General features: G+C 45.6%; 68 pseudogenes; all 68 read left to right on the top strand.

Moving 5' to 3' along the window:
* Positions 1-52: 52 nt before the first annotated feature.
* On the top strand, positions 53-171 carry LOC140109237 (5S ribosomal RNA; annotated as a pseudogene).
* Positions 172-241: 70 nt separating this feature from the next.
* LOC140108972 (5S ribosomal RNA) lies at positions 242-360 on the top strand (annotated as a pseudogene).
* A 70-nt stretch (positions 361-430) lies between these two features.
* Positions 431-549, top strand: LOC140109445 (5S ribosomal RNA; annotated as a pseudogene).
* Positions 550-619: 70 nt separating this feature from the next.
* Positions 620-738, top strand: LOC140108970 (5S ribosomal RNA; annotated as a pseudogene).
* A 70-nt stretch (positions 739-808) lies between these two features.
* Positions 809-927, top strand: LOC140109092 (5S ribosomal RNA; annotated as a pseudogene).
* A 70-nt stretch (positions 928-997) lies between these two features.
* On the top strand, positions 998-1,116 carry LOC140108969 (5S ribosomal RNA; annotated as a pseudogene).
* Positions 1,117-1,186: 70 nt separating this feature from the next.
* On the top strand, positions 1,187-1,305 carry LOC140109205 (5S ribosomal RNA; annotated as a pseudogene).
* Positions 1,306-1,375: 70 nt separating this feature from the next.
* LOC140109091 (5S ribosomal RNA) lies at positions 1,376-1,494 on the top strand (annotated as a pseudogene).
* A 259-nt stretch (positions 1,495-1,753) lies between these two features.
* LOC140109365 (5S ribosomal RNA) lies at positions 1,754-1,872 on the top strand (annotated as a pseudogene).
* A 70-nt stretch (positions 1,873-1,942) lies between these two features.
* Positions 1,943-2,061, top strand: LOC140109201 (5S ribosomal RNA; annotated as a pseudogene).
* Positions 2,062-2,131: 70 nt separating this feature from the next.
* LOC140109277 (5S ribosomal RNA) lies at positions 2,132-2,250 on the top strand (annotated as a pseudogene).
* Positions 2,251-2,320: 70 nt separating this feature from the next.
* LOC140109257 (5S ribosomal RNA) lies at positions 2,321-2,439 on the top strand (annotated as a pseudogene).
* Positions 2,440-2,509: 70 nt separating this feature from the next.
* Positions 2,510-2,628, top strand: LOC140109276 (5S ribosomal RNA; annotated as a pseudogene).
* A 70-nt stretch (positions 2,629-2,698) lies between these two features.
* LOC140109306 (5S ribosomal RNA) lies at positions 2,699-2,817 on the top strand (annotated as a pseudogene).
* Positions 2,818-2,887: 70 nt separating this feature from the next.
* LOC140109400 (5S ribosomal RNA) lies at positions 2,888-3,006 on the top strand (annotated as a pseudogene).
* A 70-nt stretch (positions 3,007-3,076) lies between these two features.
* On the top strand, positions 3,077-3,195 carry LOC140109430 (5S ribosomal RNA; annotated as a pseudogene).
* Positions 3,196-3,265: 70 nt separating this feature from the next.
* Positions 3,266-3,384, top strand: LOC140109459 (5S ribosomal RNA; annotated as a pseudogene).
* Positions 3,385-3,454: 70 nt separating this feature from the next.
* Positions 3,455-3,573, top strand: LOC140108968 (5S ribosomal RNA; annotated as a pseudogene).
* A 70-nt stretch (positions 3,574-3,643) lies between these two features.
* Positions 3,644-3,762, top strand: LOC140108967 (5S ribosomal RNA; annotated as a pseudogene).
* A 70-nt stretch (positions 3,763-3,832) lies between these two features.
* On the top strand, positions 3,833-3,951 carry LOC140109399 (5S ribosomal RNA; annotated as a pseudogene).
* Positions 3,952-4,021: 70 nt separating this feature from the next.
* LOC140109429 (5S ribosomal RNA) lies at positions 4,022-4,140 on the top strand (annotated as a pseudogene).
* Positions 4,141-4,210: 70 nt separating this feature from the next.
* Positions 4,211-4,329, top strand: LOC140109458 (5S ribosomal RNA; annotated as a pseudogene).
* A 70-nt stretch (positions 4,330-4,399) lies between these two features.
* LOC140108965 (5S ribosomal RNA) lies at positions 4,400-4,518 on the top strand (annotated as a pseudogene).
* Positions 4,519-4,588: 70 nt separating this feature from the next.
* On the top strand, positions 4,589-4,707 carry LOC140108964 (5S ribosomal RNA; annotated as a pseudogene).
* A 70-nt stretch (positions 4,708-4,777) lies between these two features.
* On the top strand, positions 4,778-4,896 carry LOC140109250 (5S ribosomal RNA; annotated as a pseudogene).
* Positions 4,897-4,966: 70 nt separating this feature from the next.
* LOC140109206 (5S ribosomal RNA) lies at positions 4,967-5,085 on the top strand (annotated as a pseudogene).
* Positions 5,086-5,155: 70 nt separating this feature from the next.
* LOC140109018 (5S ribosomal RNA) lies at positions 5,156-5,274 on the top strand (annotated as a pseudogene).
* Positions 5,275-5,525: 251 nt separating this feature from the next.
* On the top strand, positions 5,526-5,644 carry LOC140109486 (5S ribosomal RNA; annotated as a pseudogene).
* A 70-nt stretch (positions 5,645-5,714) lies between these two features.
* LOC140109118 (5S ribosomal RNA) lies at positions 5,715-5,833 on the top strand (annotated as a pseudogene).
* Positions 5,834-6,084: 251 nt separating this feature from the next.
* Positions 6,085-6,203, top strand: LOC140109376 (5S ribosomal RNA; annotated as a pseudogene).
* Positions 6,204-6,273: 70 nt separating this feature from the next.
* LOC140109474 (5S ribosomal RNA) lies at positions 6,274-6,392 on the top strand (annotated as a pseudogene).
* A 70-nt stretch (positions 6,393-6,462) lies between these two features.
* Positions 6,463-6,581, top strand: LOC140109405 (5S ribosomal RNA; annotated as a pseudogene).
* A 70-nt stretch (positions 6,582-6,651) lies between these two features.
* Positions 6,652-6,770, top strand: LOC140109234 (5S ribosomal RNA; annotated as a pseudogene).
* A 70-nt stretch (positions 6,771-6,840) lies between these two features.
* LOC140108963 (5S ribosomal RNA) lies at positions 6,841-6,959 on the top strand (annotated as a pseudogene).
* A 70-nt stretch (positions 6,960-7,029) lies between these two features.
* LOC140109443 (5S ribosomal RNA) lies at positions 7,030-7,148 on the top strand (annotated as a pseudogene).
* Positions 7,149-7,218: 70 nt separating this feature from the next.
* On the top strand, positions 7,219-7,337 carry LOC140108962 (5S ribosomal RNA; annotated as a pseudogene).
* A 70-nt stretch (positions 7,338-7,407) lies between these two features.
* Positions 7,408-7,526, top strand: LOC140109090 (5S ribosomal RNA; annotated as a pseudogene).
* A 70-nt stretch (positions 7,527-7,596) lies between these two features.
* LOC140108961 (5S ribosomal RNA) lies at positions 7,597-7,715 on the top strand (annotated as a pseudogene).
* A 70-nt stretch (positions 7,716-7,785) lies between these two features.
* Positions 7,786-7,904, top strand: LOC140109204 (5S ribosomal RNA; annotated as a pseudogene).
* Positions 7,905-7,974: 70 nt separating this feature from the next.
* On the top strand, positions 7,975-8,093 carry LOC140109088 (5S ribosomal RNA; annotated as a pseudogene).
* A 259-nt stretch (positions 8,094-8,352) lies between these two features.
* Positions 8,353-8,471, top strand: LOC140109364 (5S ribosomal RNA; annotated as a pseudogene).
* A 70-nt stretch (positions 8,472-8,541) lies between these two features.
* Positions 8,542-8,660, top strand: LOC140109200 (5S ribosomal RNA; annotated as a pseudogene).
* Positions 8,661-8,730: 70 nt separating this feature from the next.
* LOC140108959 (5S ribosomal RNA) lies at positions 8,731-8,849 on the top strand (annotated as a pseudogene).
* Positions 8,850-8,919: 70 nt separating this feature from the next.
* On the top strand, positions 8,920-9,038 carry LOC140109378 (5S ribosomal RNA; annotated as a pseudogene).
* A 70-nt stretch (positions 9,039-9,108) lies between these two features.
* LOC140109190 (5S ribosomal RNA) lies at positions 9,109-9,227 on the top strand (annotated as a pseudogene).
* Positions 9,228-9,297: 70 nt separating this feature from the next.
* LOC140108924 (5S ribosomal RNA) lies at positions 9,298-9,416 on the top strand (annotated as a pseudogene).
* A 70-nt stretch (positions 9,417-9,486) lies between these two features.
* On the top strand, positions 9,487-9,605 carry LOC140108958 (5S ribosomal RNA; annotated as a pseudogene).
* Positions 9,606-9,675: 70 nt separating this feature from the next.
* Positions 9,676-9,794, top strand: LOC140108957 (5S ribosomal RNA; annotated as a pseudogene).
* Positions 9,795-9,864: 70 nt separating this feature from the next.
* Positions 9,865-9,983, top strand: LOC140109287 (5S ribosomal RNA; annotated as a pseudogene).
* A 70-nt stretch (positions 9,984-10,053) lies between these two features.
* On the top strand, positions 10,054-10,172 carry LOC140109341 (5S ribosomal RNA; annotated as a pseudogene).
* A 251-nt stretch (positions 10,173-10,423) lies between these two features.
* LOC140109177 (5S ribosomal RNA) lies at positions 10,424-10,542 on the top strand (annotated as a pseudogene).
* Positions 10,543-10,612: 70 nt separating this feature from the next.
* Positions 10,613-10,731, top strand: LOC140109450 (5S ribosomal RNA; annotated as a pseudogene).
* A 70-nt stretch (positions 10,732-10,801) lies between these two features.
* LOC140108956 (5S ribosomal RNA) lies at positions 10,802-10,920 on the top strand (annotated as a pseudogene).
* A 259-nt stretch (positions 10,921-11,179) lies between these two features.
* LOC140109218 (5S ribosomal RNA) lies at positions 11,180-11,298 on the top strand (annotated as a pseudogene).
* A 70-nt stretch (positions 11,299-11,368) lies between these two features.
* On the top strand, positions 11,369-11,487 carry LOC140109471 (5S ribosomal RNA; annotated as a pseudogene).
* Positions 11,488-11,557: 70 nt separating this feature from the next.
* On the top strand, positions 11,558-11,676 carry LOC140109353 (5S ribosomal RNA; annotated as a pseudogene).
* Positions 11,677-11,746: 70 nt separating this feature from the next.
* LOC140109387 (5S ribosomal RNA) lies at positions 11,747-11,865 on the top strand (annotated as a pseudogene).
* Positions 11,866-12,123: 258 nt separating this feature from the next.
* On the top strand, positions 12,124-12,242 carry LOC140109176 (5S ribosomal RNA; annotated as a pseudogene).
* A 251-nt stretch (positions 12,243-12,493) lies between these two features.
* Positions 12,494-12,612, top strand: LOC140108955 (5S ribosomal RNA; annotated as a pseudogene).
* A 70-nt stretch (positions 12,613-12,682) lies between these two features.
* Positions 12,683-12,801, top strand: LOC140109386 (5S ribosomal RNA; annotated as a pseudogene).
* A 251-nt stretch (positions 12,802-13,052) lies between these two features.
* LOC140109243 (5S ribosomal RNA) lies at positions 13,053-13,171 on the top strand (annotated as a pseudogene).
* A 70-nt stretch (positions 13,172-13,241) lies between these two features.
* Positions 13,242-13,360, top strand: LOC140109087 (5S ribosomal RNA; annotated as a pseudogene).
* A 70-nt stretch (positions 13,361-13,430) lies between these two features.
* LOC140109241 (5S ribosomal RNA) lies at positions 13,431-13,549 on the top strand (annotated as a pseudogene).
* A 70-nt stretch (positions 13,550-13,619) lies between these two features.
* On the top strand, positions 13,620-13,738 carry LOC140108953 (5S ribosomal RNA; annotated as a pseudogene).
* Positions 13,739-13,808: 70 nt separating this feature from the next.
* Positions 13,809-13,927, top strand: LOC140109449 (5S ribosomal RNA; annotated as a pseudogene).
* Positions 13,928-13,997: 70 nt separating this feature from the next.
* On the top strand, positions 13,998-14,116 carry LOC140108952 (5S ribosomal RNA; annotated as a pseudogene).
* A 259-nt stretch (positions 14,117-14,375) lies between these two features.
* Positions 14,376-14,494, top strand: LOC140109217 (5S ribosomal RNA; annotated as a pseudogene).
* A 70-nt stretch (positions 14,495-14,564) lies between these two features.
* On the top strand, positions 14,565-14,683 carry LOC140109470 (5S ribosomal RNA; annotated as a pseudogene).
* Positions 14,684-14,706: the final 23 nt, after the last annotated feature.

Raw genomic sequence — 14,706 nt, 5'->3', positions numbered from 1 at the left:
GTTAGTTTCTCTGTCAAAGATGGTAAAAGAAGGTTCAAATTGAACAGCTGCTGTCAACGGCCATTCTAAGCTGAATGTGCGTGCTCTCGTCAGATCGCAGCAGCAATGCAGCTTAAGGCTTGGCAAGTACCAGCATGGGAGACTGGCTGGGAATCCCAAGTTCCGTTGACCTTTTTGAACCTGAAAATTGTTAGTTTCTCTGTCAAAGATGGTAAAAGAAGGTTCAAATTGAACAGCTGCTGTCAACGGCCATTCTAAGCTGAATGTGCCTGCTCTCGTCAGATCGCAGCAGCAATGCAGCTTAAGGCTTGGCAAGTACCAGCATGGGAGACTGGCTGGGAATCCCAAGTTCCGTTGACCTTTTTGAACCTGAAAATTGTGTTAGTTTCTCTATGAGATAGTAAAAGAAGGTTCAAACTGAACAGCTGCTGTCAACAGCCATTCTAAGCTGAATGTGCCTGCTCTCGTCAGATCGCAGCAGCAATGCAGCTTAAGGCTTGGCAAGTACCAGCATGGGAGACTGGCTGCGAATCCCAAGTTCCGTTGACCTTTTTGAACCTGAAAATTGTGTTAGTTTCTCTATGAGATAGTAAAAGAAGGTTCAAATTGAACAGCTACTGTCAACGGCCATTCTAAGCTGAATGTGCCTGCTCTCGTCAGATCGCAGCAGCAATGCAGCTTAAGGCTTGGCAAGTACCAGCATGGGAGACTGGCTGGGAATCCCAAGTTCCGTTGACCTTTTTGAACCTGAAAATTGTTAGTTTCTCTGTCAAAGATGGTAAAAGAAGGATCAAATTGAACAGCTGCTGTCAACGGCCATTCTAAGCTGAATGTGCCTGCTCTCGTCAGATCGCAGCAGCAATGCAGCTTAAGGCTTGGCAAGTACCAGCATGGGAGACTGGCTGGGAATCCCAAGTTCTGTTGACCTTTTTGAACCTGAAAATTGTGTTAGTTTCTCTATGAGATAGTAAAAGAAGGTTCAAACTGAACAGCTGCTGTCAACGGCCATTCTAAGCTGAATGTGCCTGCTCTCGTCAGATCGCAGCAGCAATGCAGCTTAAGGCTTGGCAAGTACCAGCATGGGAGACTGGCTGGGAATCCCAAGTTCCGTTGACCTTTTTGAACCTGAAAATTGTGTTAGTTTCTCTATGAGATAGTAAAAGAAGGTTCAAACTGAACAGCTGCTGTCAACGGCCATTCTAAGCTGAATGTGCCTGCTCTCGTCAGATCGCAGCATCAATGCAGCTTAAGGCTTGGCAAGTACCAGCATGGGAGACTGGCTGGGAATCCCAAGTTCTGTTGACCTTTTTGAACCTGAAAATTGTGTTAGTTTCTCTATGAGATAGTAAAAGAAGGTTCAAATTGAACAGCTGCTGTCAACGGCCATTCTAAGCTGAATGTGCCTGCTCTCGTCAGATCGCAGCAGCAATGCAGCTTAAGGCTTGGCAAGTACCAGCATGGGAGACTGGCTGGGAATCCCAAGTTCTGTTGACCTTTTTGAACCTGAAAATTGTGTTAGAATCTCTATGAGATAGTAAAAGAAGGTTCAAATTGAACAGCTGCTGTCAACGGCCATTCTAAGCTGAATGTGTGTGCTCTTGTCGGATCACAGCAGCGATGCGGCTTAAGGCTTGGCAAGTACCAGCATGGGAGACTGGCTGCGAATTCCAAGTTCCGTTGACCTTTTTGAACCTGAAAATTGTGTTAGTTTCTCTATGAGATAGTAAAAGAAGGTTCAAACTGAACAGCTGCTGTCAACGGCCATTCTAAGCTGAATGTGCCTGCTCTCGTCAGATCGCAGCAACAATGCAGCTTAAGGCTTGGCAAGTACAAGCATGGGAGACTGGCTGGGAATCCCAAGTTCTGTTGTCCTTTTTGAACCTGAAAATTGTTAGTTTCTCTGTCAAAGATGGTAAAAGAAGGTTCAAATTGAACAGCTGCTGTCAACGGCCATTCTAAGCTGAATGTGCCTGCTCTCGTCAGATCGCAGCCGCAATGCAGCTTAAGGCTTGGCAAGTACCAGCATGGGAGACTGGCTGGGAATCCCAAGTTCCGTTGACCTTTTTGAACCTGAAAATTGTGTTAGTTTCTCTATGAGATAGTAAAAGAAGGTTCAAATTGAACAGCTGCTGTCAACAGCCATTCTAAGCTGAATGTGCCTGCTCTCGTCAGATCGCAGCAGCAATGCAGCTTAAGGCTTGGCAAGTACCAGCATGGGAGACTGGCTGGGAATCCCAAGTTCCGTTGACCTTTTTGAACCTGAAAATTGTGTTAGTTTCTCTATGAGATAGTAAAAGAAGGTTCAAATTGAACAGCTGCTGTCAACGGCCATTCTAAGCTGAATGTGCCTGCTCTCGTCAGATCGCAGCAGCAATGCAGCTTAAGGCTTGGCAAGTACCAGCATGGGAGACTGGCTGGAAATCCCAAGTTCCGTTGACCTTTTTGAACCTGAAAATTGTGTTAGTTTCTCTATGAGATAGTAAAAGAAGGTTCAAATTGAACAGCTGCTGTCAACAGCCATTCTAAGCTGAATGTGCCTGCTCTCGTCAGATCGCAGCAGCAATGCAGCTTAAGGCTTGGCAAGTACCAGCATGGGAGACTGGCTGGGAATCCCAAGTTCCGTTGACCTTTTTGAACCTGAAAATTGTGTTAGTTTCTCTATGAGATAGTAAAAGAAGGTTCAAATTGAACAGCTGCTGTCAACGGCCATTCTAAGCTGAATGTGCCTGCTCTCGTCAGATCGCAGCAGCAATGCAGCTTAAGGCTTGGCAAGTACCAGCATGGGAGACTGGCTGGAAATCCCAAGTTCTGTTGACCTTTTTGAACCTGAAAATTGTGTTAGTTTTTCTATGAGATAGTAAAAGAAGGTTCAAATTGAACAGCTGCTGTCAACGGCCATTCTAAGCTGAATGTGCCTGCTCTTGTCAGATCGCAGCAGCAATGCAGCTTAAGGCTTGGCAAGTACCAGTATGGGACACTGGCTGGGAATCCCAAGTTCTGTTGACCTTTTTGAACCTGAAAATTGTGTTAGTTTCTCTATGAGATAGTAAAAGAAGGTTCAAATTGAAAAGCTGCTGTCAACGGCCATTCTAAGCTGAATGTGCGTGCTCTCGTCAGATTGCAGCAGCAATGCAGCTTAAGGCTTGGCAAGTACCAGTATGGGAGACTGGCTGGGAATCCCAAGTTCTGTTGACCTTTTTGAACCTGAAAACTGTGTTAGTTTCTCTATGAGATAGTAAAAGAAGGTTCAAATTGAACAGCTGCTGTCAACGGCCATTCTAAGCTGAATGTGCGTGCTCTCGTCAGATCGCAGCAGCATTGCAGCTTAAGGCTTGGCAAGTACCAGCATGGGAGACTGGCTGGGAATCCCAAGTTCCGTTGACCTTTTTGAACCTGAAAATTGTGTTAGTTTCTCTATGAGATAGTAAAAGAAGGTTCAAACTGAACAGCTGCTGTCAACGGCCATTCTAAGCTGAATGTGCCTGCTCTCGTCAGATCGCAGCAGCAATGCAGCTTAAGGCTTGGCAAGTACCAGCATGGGAGACTGGCTGGGAATCCCAAGTTCCGTTGACCTTTTTGAACCTGAAAATTGTGTTAGTTTCTCTATGAGATAGTAAAAGAAGGTTCAAACTGAACAGCTGCTGTCAACGGCCATTCTAAGCTGAATGTGCCTGCTCTCGTCAGATCGCAGCAGCAATGCAGCTTAAGGCTTGGCAAGTACCAGCATGGGAGACTGGCTGGGAATCCCAAGTTCCGTTGACCTTTTTGAACCTGAAAATTGTGTTAGTTTCTCTATGAGATAGTAAAAGAAGGTTCAAATTGAACAGCTGCTGTCAACGGCCATTCTAAGCTGAATGTGCCTGCTCTTGTCAGATCGCAGCAGCAATGCAGCTTAAGGCTTGGCAAGTACCAGTATGGGACACTGGCTGGGAATCCCAAGTTCTGTTGACCTTTTTGAACCTGAAAATTGTGTTAGTTTCTCTATGAGATAGTAAAAGAAGGTTCAAATTGAAAAGCTGCTGTCAACGGCCATTCTAAGCTGAATGTGCGTGCTCTCGTCAGATTGCAGCAGCAATGCAGCTTAAGGCTTGGCAAGTACCAGTATGGGAGACTGGCTGGGAATCCCAAGTTCTGTTGACCTTTTTGAACCTGAAAACTGTGTTAGTTTCTCTATGAGATAGTAAAAGAAGGTTCAAATTGAACAGCTGCTGTCAACGGCCATTCTAAGCTGAATGTGCGTGCTCTCGTCAGATCGCAGCAGCATTGCAGCTTAAGGCTTGGCAAGTACCAGCATGGGAGACTGGCTGGGAATCCCAAGTTCCGTTGACCTTTTTGAACCTGAAAATTGTGTTAGTTTCTCTATGAGATAGTAAAAGAAGGTTCAAACTGAACAGCTGCTGTCAACGGCCATTCTAAGCTGAATGTGCCTGCTCTCGTCAGATCGCAGCAGCAATGCAGCTTAAGGCTTGGCAAGTACCAGCATGGGAGACTGGCTGGGAATCCCAAGTTCCGTTGACCTTTTTGAACCTGAAAATTGTGTTAGTTTCTCTATGAGATAGTAAAAGAAGGTTCAAACTGAACAGCTGCTGTCAACGGCCATTCTAAGCTGAATGTGCCTGCTCTCGTCAGATCGCAGCAGCAATGCAGCTTAAGGCTTGGCAAGTACCAGCATGGGAGACTGGCTGGGAATCCCAAGTTCCGTTGACCTTTTTGAACCTGAAAATTGTGTTAGTTTCTCTATGAGATAGTAAAAGAAGGTTCAAATTGAACAGCTGCTGTCAACGGCCATTCTAAGCTGAATGTGCCTGCTCTCGTCAGATCGCAGCAGCAATGCAGCTTAAGGCTTGGCAAGTACCAGCATGGGAGACTGGCTGGGAATCCCAAGTTCCGTTGAGCTTTTTGAACCTGAAAATTGTGTTAGTTTCTCTATGAGATAGTAAAAGAAAGTAGAAATTAGGCAGCTGCTGTCATCGGCCATTCTAAGCTGAATGTGCCTGCTCTCGTCAGATCGCAGCAGCAATGCAGCTTAAGGCTTGGCAAGTACCAGCATGGGAGACTGGCTGGGAATCCCAAGTTCCGTTGACCTTTTTGAACCTGAAAATTGTTAGTTTCTCTGTCAAAGATGGTAAAAGAAGGTTCAAATTGAACAGCTGCTGTCAACGGCCATTCTAAGCTGAATGTGCCTGCTCTCGTTAGATCGCAGCAGCAATGCAGCTTAAGGCTTGGCAAGTACCAGCATAGGAGACTGGCTGGGAATCCCAAGTTCTGTTGACCTTTTTGAACCTGAAAATTGTGTTAGTTTTTCTATGAGATAGTAAAAGAAGGTTCAAATTGAACAGCTGCTGTCAACGGCCATTCTAAGCTGAATGTGCCTGCTCTCGTCAGATCGCAGCAGCTTAAGGCTTGGCAAGTACCAGCATGGGAGACTGGCTGGGAATCCCAAGTTCCGTTGACCTTTTTGAACCTGAAAATTGTGTTAGTTTCTCTATGAGATAGTAAAAGAAGGTTCAAATTGAACAGCTGCTATCAACGGCCATTCTAAGCTGAATGTGCCTGCTCTCGTCAGTTCGCAGCAGCAATGCAGCTTAAGGCTTGGCAAGTACCAGCATGGGAGACTGGCTGGGAATCCTAAGTTCCGTTGACCTTTTTGAACCTGAAAATTGTTAGTTTCTCTGTCAAAGATGGTAAAAGAAGGTTCAAATTGAACAGCTGCTGTCAACGGCCATTCTAAGCTGAATGTGCCTGCTCTCGTCAGATCGCAGCAGCAATGCAGCTTAAGGCTTGGCCAGTACCAGCATGGGAGACTGGCTGGGAATCCCAAGTTCTGTTGACCTTTTTGAACCTGAAAATTGTGTTAGTTTTTCTATGAGATAGTAAAAGAAGGTTCAAATTGAACAGCTGCTGTCAACGGCCATTCTAAGCTGAATGTGCCTGCTCTCGTCAGATCGCAGCAGCTTAAGGCTTGGCAAGTACCAGCATGGGAGACTGGCTGGGAATCCCAAGTTCTGTTGACCTTTTTGAACCTGAAAATTGTGTTAGTTTTTCTATGAGATAGTAAAAGAAGGTTCAAATTGAACAGCTGCTGTCAACAGCCATTCTAAGCTGAATGTGCCTGCTCTCGTCAGATCGCAGCAGCAATGCAGCTTAAGGCTTGGCAAGTACCAGCATGGGAGACTGGCTGGGAATCCCAAATTCTGTTGACCTTTTTGAACCTGAAAATTGTGTTAGTTTCTCTATGAGATAGTAAAAGAAGGTTCAAATTGAACAGCTGCTGTCAACGGCCATTCTAAGCTGAATGTGCCTGCTCTCGTCAGTTCGCAGCAGCAATGCAGCTTAAGGCTTGACAAGTACCAGCATGGGAGACTGGCTGGGAATCCCAAGTTCCGATGACCTTTTTGAACCTGAAAATTGTGTTAGTTTCTCTATGAGATAGTAAAAGAAGGTTCAAATTGAACAGCTGCTGTTAACGGCCATTCTAAGCTGAATGTGCCTGCTCTCGTCAGATTGCAGCAGCAATGCAGCTTAAGGCTTGGCAAGTACCAGCATGGGAGACTGGCAGGGAATCCCAAGTTCCGTTGACCTTTTTGAACCTGAAAATTGTTAGTTTCTCTGTCAAAGATGGTAAAAGAAGGTTCAAATTGAACAGCTGCTGTCAACGGCCATTCTAAGCTGAATGTGCGTGCTCTCGTCAGATCGCAGCAGCAATGCAGCTTAAGGCTTGGCAAGTACCAGCATGGGAGACTGGCTGGGAATCCCAAGTTCCGTTGACCTTTTTGAACCTGAAAATTGTTAGTTTCTCTGTCAAAGATGGTAAAAGAAGGTTCAAATTGAACAGCTGCTGTCAACGGCCATTCTAAGCTGAATGTGCCTGCTCTCGTCAGATCGCAGCAGCAATGCAGCTTAAGGCTTGGCAAGTACCAGCATGGGAGACTGGCTGGGAATCCCAAGTTCCGTTGACCTTTTTGAACCTGAAAATTGTGTTAGTTTCTCTATGAGATAGTAAAAGAAGGTTCAAACTGAACAGCTGCTGTCAACAGCCATTCTAAGCTGAATGTGCCTGCTCTCGTCAGATCGCAGCAGCAATGCAGCTTAAGGCTTGGCAAGTACCAGCATGGGAGACTGGCTGCGAATCCCAAGTTCCGTTGACCTTTTTGAACCTGAAAATTGTGTTAGTTTCTCTATGAGATAGTAAAAGAAGGTTCAAATTGAACAGCTACTGTCAACGGCCATTCTAAGCTGAATGTGCCTGCTCTCGTCAGATCGCAGCAGCAATGCAGCTTAAGGCTTGGCAAGTACCAGCATGGGAGACTGGCTGGGAATCCCAAGTTCCGTTGACCTTTTTGAACCTGAAAATTGTTAGTTTCTCTGTCAAAGATGGTAAAAGAAGGATCAAATTGAACAGCTGCTGTCAACGGCCATTCTAAGCTGAATGTGCCTGCTCTCGTCAGATCGCAGCAGCAATGCAGCTTAAGGCTTGGCAAGTACCAGCATGGGAGACTGGCTGGGAATCCCAAGTTCTGTTGACCTTTTTGAACCTGAAAATTGTGTTAGTTTCTCTATGAGATAGTAAAAGAAGGTTCAAACTGAACAGCTGCTGTCAACGGCCATTCTAAGCTGAATGTGCCTGCTCTCGTCAGATCGCAGCAGCAATGCAGCTTAAGGCTTGGCAAGTACCAGCATGGGAGACTGGCTGGGAATCCCAAGTTCCGTTGACCTTTTTGAACCTGAAAATTGTGTTAGTTTCTCTATGAGATAGTAAAAGAAGGTTCAAACTGAACAGCTGCTGTCAACGGCCATTCTAAGCTGAATGTGCCTGCTCTCGTCAGATCGCAGCATCAATGCAGCTTAAGGCTTGGCAAGTACCAGCATGGGAGACTGGCTGGGAATCCCAAGTTCTGTTGACCTTTTTGAACCTGAAAATTGTGTTAGTTTCTCTATGAGATAGTAAAAGAAGGTTCAAATTGAACAGCTGCTGTCAACGGCCATTCTAAGCTGAATGTGCCTGCTCTCGTCAGATCGCAGCAGCAATGCAGCTTAAGGCTTGGCAAGTACCAGCATGGGAGACTGGCTGGGAATCCCAAGTTCTGTTGACCTTTTTGAACCTGAAAATTGTGTTAGAATCTCTATGAGATAGTAAAAGAAGGTTCAAATTGAACAGCTGCTGTCAACGGCCATTCTAAGCTGAATGTGTGTGCTCTTGTCGGATCACAGCAGCGATGCGGCTTAAGGCTTGGCAAGTACCAGCATGGGAGACTGGCTGCGAATTCCAAGTTCCGTTGACCTTTTTGAACCTGAAAATTGTGTTAGTTTCTCTATGAGATAGTAAAAGAAGGTTCAAACTGAACAGCTGCTGTCAACGGCCATTCTAAGCTGAATGTGCCTGCTCTCGTCAGATCGCAGCAACAATGCAGCTTAAGGCTTGGCAAGTACAAGCATGGGAGACTGGCTGGGAATCCCAAGTTCTGTTGTCCTTTTTGAACCTGAAAATTGTTAGTTTCTCTGTCAAAGATGGTAAAAGAAGGTTCAAATTGAACAGCTGCTGTCAACGGCCATTCTAAGCTGAATGTGCCTGCTCTCGTCAGATCGCAGCCGCAATGCAGCTTAAGGCTTGGCAAGTACCAGCATGGGAGACTGGCTGGGAATCCCAAGTTCCGTTGACCTTTTTGAACCTGAAAATTGTGTTAGTTTCTCTATGAGATAGTAAAAGAAGGTTCAAATTGAACAGCTGCTGTCAACGGCCATTCTAAGCTGAATGTGCCTGCTCTCGTCAGATCGCAGCAGCAATGCAGCTTAAGGCTTGGCAAGTACCAGCATGGGAGACTGGCTGGGAATCCCAAGTTCCGTTGACCTTTTTGAACCTGAAAATTGTTAGTTTCTCTGTCAAAGATGGTAAAAGAAGGATCAAATTGAACAGCTGCTGTCAACGGCCATTCTAAGCTGAATGTGCCTGCTCTCGTCAGATGGCAGCAGCAATGCAGCTTAAGGCTTGGCAAGTACCAGCATGGGAGACTGGCTGGGAATCCCAAGTTCTGTTGACCTTTTTGAACCTGAAAATTGTGTTAGTTTCTCTATGAGATAGTAAAAGAAGGTTCAAATTGAACAGCTGCTATCAACGGCCATTCTAAGCTGAATGTGCCTGCTCTCGTCAGATCGCAGCAGCAATGCAGCTTAAGGCTTGGCAAGTACCAGCATGGGAGACTGGCTGGGAATCCCAAGTTCCGTTGACCTTTTTGAACCTGAAAATTGTGTTAGTTTCTCTATGAGATAGTAAAAGAAGGTTCAAATTGAACAGCTGCTGTCAACGGACATTCTAAGCTGAATGTGCCTGCTCTCGTCAGATCGCAGCAGCAATGCAGCTTAAGGCTTGGCAAGTACCAGCATGGGAGACTGGCTGGGAATCCCAAGTTCCGTTGACCTTTTTGAACCTGAAAATTGTGTTTGTTTCTCTATGAGATAGTAAAAGAAGGTTCAAATTGAACAGCTGCTGTCAACGGCCATTCTAAGCTGAATGTGCCTGCTCTCGTCAGATCGCAGCAGCAATGCAGCTTAAGGCTTGGCAAGTACCAGCATGGGAGACTGGCTGGGAATCCCAAGTTCCGTTGACCTTTTTGAACCTGAAAATTGTTAGTTTCTCTGTCAAAGATGGTAAAAGAAGGTTCAAATTGAACAGCTGCTGTCAACGGCCATTCTAAGCTGAATGTGCCTGCTCTCGTCAGATCGCAGCAGCAATGCAGCTTAAGGCTTGGCAAGTACCAGCATGGGAGACTGGCTGGGAATCCCAAGTTCCGTTGACCTTTTTGAACCTGAAAATTGTGTTAGTTTCTCTATGAGATAGTAAAAGAAGGTTCAAACTGAACAGCTGCTGTCAACGGCAATTCTAAGCTGAATGTGCCTGCTCTCGTCAGATCGCAGCATCAATGCAGCTTAAGGCTTGGCAAGTACCAGCATGGGAGACTGGCTGGGAATCCCAAGTTCCGTTGACCTTTTTGAACCTGAAAATTGGGTTAGTTTCTCTATGAGATAGTAAAAGAAGGTTCAAATTGAACAGCTGCTGTCAACAGCCATTCTAAGCTGAATGTGCCTGCTCTTGTCAGATCGCAGCAGCAATGCAGCTTAAGGCTTGGCAAGTACCAGCATGGGAGACTGGCTGGGAATCCCAAGTTCTGTTGACCTTTTTGAACCTGAAAATTGTGTTAGTTTCTCTATGAGATAGTAAAAGAAGGTTCAAATTGAACAGCTGCTGTCAACGGCCATTCTAAGCTGAATGTGCCTGCTCTCGTCAGATCGCAGCAGCTTAAGGCTTGGCAAGTACCAGCATGGGAGACTGGCTGGGAATCCCAAGTTCAGTTGACCTTTTTGAACCTGAAAATTGTGTTAGTTTCTCTATGAGATAGTAAAAGAAGGTTCAAACTGAACAGCTGCTGTCAACGGCCATTCTAAGCTGAATGTGCCTGCTCTCGTCAGATCGCAGCATCAATGCAGCTTAAGGCTTGGCAAGTACCAGCATGGGAGACTGGCTGGGAATCCCAAGTTCCGTTGACCTTTTTGAACCTGAAAATTGGGTTAGTTTCTCTATGAGATAGTAAAAGAAGGTTCAAATTGAACAGCTGCTGTCAACAGCCATTCTAAGCTGAATGTGCCTGCTCTTGTCAGATCGCAGCAGCAATGCAGCTTAAGGCTTGGCAAGTACCAGCATGGGAGACTGGCTGGGAATCCCAAGTTCCGTTGACCTTTTTGAACCTGAAAATTGTGTTAGTTTCTCTATGAGATAGTAAAAGAAGAATCAAACTGAACAGCTGCTGTCAACGGCCATTCTAAGCTGAATGTGCCTGCTCTCGTCAGATCGCAGCAGCAATGCAGCTTAAGGCTTGGCAAGTACCAGCATGGGAGACTGGCTGGGAATCCCAAGTTCCGTTGACCTTTTTGAACCTGAAAATTGTGTTAGTTTCTCTATGAGATAGTAAAAGAAGGTTCAAATTGAACAGCTGCTGTCAACGGCCATTCTAAGCTGAATGTGCCTGCTCTCGTCAGATCGCAGCAGCAATGCAGCTTAAGGCTTGGCAAGTACCAGCATGGGAGAGTGGCTGGAAATCCCAAGTTCAGTTGACCTTTTTGAACCTGAAAATTGTGTTAGTTTTTCTATGAGATAGTAAAAGAAGGTTCAAATTGAACAGCTGCTGTCAACGGCCATTCTATGCTGAATGTGCCTGCTCTCGTCAGATCGCAGCAGCAATGCAGCTTAAGGCTTGGCAAGTACCAGCATGGGAGACTGGCTGGGAATCCCAAGTTCCGTTGACCTTTTTGAACCTGAAAATTGTGTTAGTTTCTCTATGAGATAGTAAAAGAAGGTTCAAATTGAACAGCTGCTGTCAACATCCATTCTAAGCTGAATGTGCCTGCTCTCGTCAGATCGCAGCAGCAATGCAGCTTAAGGCTTGGCAAGTACCAGCATGGGAGACTGGCTGGGAATCCCAAGTTCCGTTGACCTTTTTGAACCTGAAAATTGTGTTAGTTTCTCTATGAGATAGTAAAAGAAGGTTCAAATTGAACAGCTGCTGTCAACATCCATTCTAAGCTGAATGTGCCTGCTCTCGTCAGATCGCAGCAGCAATGCAGCTTAAGGCTTGGCAAGTACCAGCATGGGAGACTGGCTGGGAATCCCAAGTTCTGTTGACCTTTTTGAACCTGAAAGTTGTTAGTTTCTCTGTCAAAGATGGTAAAAGAAGGTTCAAATTGAACAGCTGCTGTCAACGGCCATTCTAAGCTGTATGTGCCTGCTCTCGTTAGATCGCAGCAGCAATGCAGCTTAAGGCTTGGCAAGTACCAGCATCGGAGACTGGCTGGGAATCCCAAGTTCTGTTGACCTTTTTGAACCTGAAAATTGTGTTAGTTTTTCTATGAGATAGTAAAAGAAGGTTCAAATTGAACAGCTGCTGTCAACGGCCATTCTAAGCTGAATGTGCGTGCTCTTGTCGGATCACAGCAGCGATGCGGCTTAAGGCTTGGCAAGTACCAGCATGGGAGACTGGCTGGGAATCCCAAGTTCCGTTGATATTTTTAACCTGAAAATTGTGTTAGTTTCTCTATGAGATAGTAAAAGAAGGTTCAAACTGAACAGCTGCTGTCAACGGCCATTCTAAGCTGAATGTGCCTGCTCTCGTCAGATCGCAGCATCAATGCAGCTTAAGGCTTGGCAAGTACCAGCATGGGAGACTGGCTGGGAATCCCAAGTTCCGTTGACCTTTTTGAACCTGAAAATTGTGTTAGTTTCTCTATGAGATAGTAAAAGAAGGTTCAAATTGAACAGCTGCTGTCAACGGCCATTCTAAGCTGAATATGCCTGCTCTCGTCAGATCGCAGCAGCTTAAGGCTTGGCAAGTACCAGCATGGGAGACTGGCTGGGAATCCCAAGTTCCGTTGACCTTTTTGAACCTGAAAATTGTGTTAGTTTCTCTATGAGATAGTAAAAGAAGGTTCAAACTGAACAGCTGCTGTCAACGGCCATTCTAAGCTGAATGTGCCTGCTCTCGTCAGATCGCAGCAGCAATGCAGCTTAAGGCTTGGCAAGTACCAGCATGGGAGACTGGCTGGGAATCCCAAGTTCCGTTGACCTTTTTGAACCTGAAAGTTGTTAGTTTCTCTGTCAAAGATGGTAAAAGAAGGTTCAAATTGAACAGCTGCTGTCAACGGCCATTCTAAGCTGTATGTGCCTGCTCTCGTTAGATCGCAGCAGCAATGCAGCTTAAGGCTTGGCAAGTACCAGCATCGGAGACTGGCTGGGAATCCCAAGTTCTGTTGACCTTTTTGAACCTGAAAATTGTGTTAGTTTTTCTATGAGATAGTAAAAGAAGGTTCAAATTGAACAGCTGCTGTCAACGGCCATTCTAAGCTGAATGTGCCTGCTCTCGTAAGATCGCAGCAGCTTAAGGCTTGGCAAGTACCAGCATGGGAGACTGGCTGGGAATCCCAAGTTCCGTTGACCTTTTTGAACCTGAAAATTGTGTTAGTTTCTCTATGAGATAGTAAAAGAAGGTTCAAATTGAACAGCTGCTGTCAACGGCCATTCTAAGCTGAATGTGCCTGCTCTCGTCAGATCGCAGCAGCAATGCAGCTTAAGGCTTGGCAAGTACCAGCATCGGAGACTGGCTGGGAATCCCAAGTTCCGTTGACCTTTTTGAACCTGAAAATTGTTAGTTTCTCTGTCAAAGATGGTAAAAGAAGGTTCAAATTGAACAGCTGCTGTCAACGGCCATTCTAAGCTGAATGTGCCTGCTCTCGTCAGATCGCAGCAGCAATGCAGCTTAAGGCTTGGCAAGTACCAGCATGGGAGACTGGCTGGGAATCCCAAGTTCTGTTGACCTTTTTGAACCTGAAAATTGTGTTAGTTTCTCTATGAGATAGTAAAAGAAGGTTCAAATTGAACAGCTGCTGTCAACGGCCATTCTAAGCTGAATGTGCCTGCTCTCGTCAGATCGCAGCAGCAATGCAGCTTAAGGCTTGGCAAGTACCAGCATGGGAGACTGGCTGGGAATTCCAAGTTCTGTTAACCTTTTTGAACCTGAAAATTGTGTTAGTTTCTCTATGAGATAGTAAAAGAAGGTTCAAATTGAACAGCTGCTGTCAACGGCCATTCTAAGCTGAATGTGCCTGCTCTCGTCAGATCGCAGCAGCAATGCAGCTTAAGGCTTGGCAAGTACCAGCATGGGAGACTGGCTGGGAATCCCAAGTTCCGTTGACCTTTTTGAACCTGAAAATTGGGTTAGTTTCTCTATGAGATAGTAAAAGAAGGTTCAAATTGAACAGCTGCTGTCAACAGCCATTCTAAGCTGAATGTGCCTGCTCTTGTCAGATCGCAGCAGCAATGCAGCTTAAGGCTTGGCAAGTACCAGCATGGGAGACTGGCTGGGAATCCCAAGTTCCGTTGACCTTTTTGAACCTGAAAATTGTGTTAGTTTCTCTATGAGATAGTAAAAGAAGAATCAAACTGAACAGCTGCTGTCAACGGCCATTCTAAGCTGAATGTGCCTGCTCTCGTCAGATCGCAGCAGCAATGCAGCTTAAGGCTTGGCAAGTACCAGCATGGGAGACTGGCTGGGAATCCCAAGTTCCGTTGACCTTTTTGAACCTGAAAATTGTGTTAGTTTCTCTATGAGATAGTAAAAGAAGGTTCAAATTGAACAACTGCTGTCAACGGCCATTCTAAGCTAAATGTGCCTGCTCTCGTCAGATCGCAGCAGCAATGCAGCTTAAGGCTTGGCAAGTACCAGCATGGGAGAGTGGCTGGAAATCCCAAGTTCAGTTGACCTTTTTGAACCTGAAAATTGTGTTAGTTTTTCTATGAGATAGTAAAAGAAGGTTCAAATTGAACAGCTGCTGTCAACGGCCATTCTATGCTGAATGTGCCTGCTCTCGTCAGATCGCAGCAGCAATGCAGCTTAAGGCTTGGCAAGTACCAGCATGGGAGACTGGCTGGGAATCCCAAGTTCCGTTGACCTTTTTGAACCTGAAAATTGTGTTAGTTTCTCTATGAGATAGTAAAAGAAGGTTCAAATTGAACAGCTGCTGTCAACATCCATTCTAAGCTGAATGTGCCTGCTCTCGTCAGATCGCAGCAGCAATGCAGCTTAAGGCTTGGCAAGTACCAGCATGGGAGACTGGCTGGGAATCCCAAGTTCCGTTGACCTTTTTGAACCTGAAAATTGTGTT

Source organism: Engystomops pustulosus, unplaced genomic scaffold (assembly GCF_040894005.1).
Source record: "Engystomops pustulosus unplaced genomic scaffold, aEngPut4.maternal MAT_SCAFFOLD_200, whole genome shotgun sequence".
NCBI lineage: Eukaryota > Metazoa > Chordata > Amphibia > Anura > Leptodactylidae > Engystomops > Engystomops pustulosus.
This window is presented reverse-complemented; position numbering and strand designations above follow the sequence as displayed.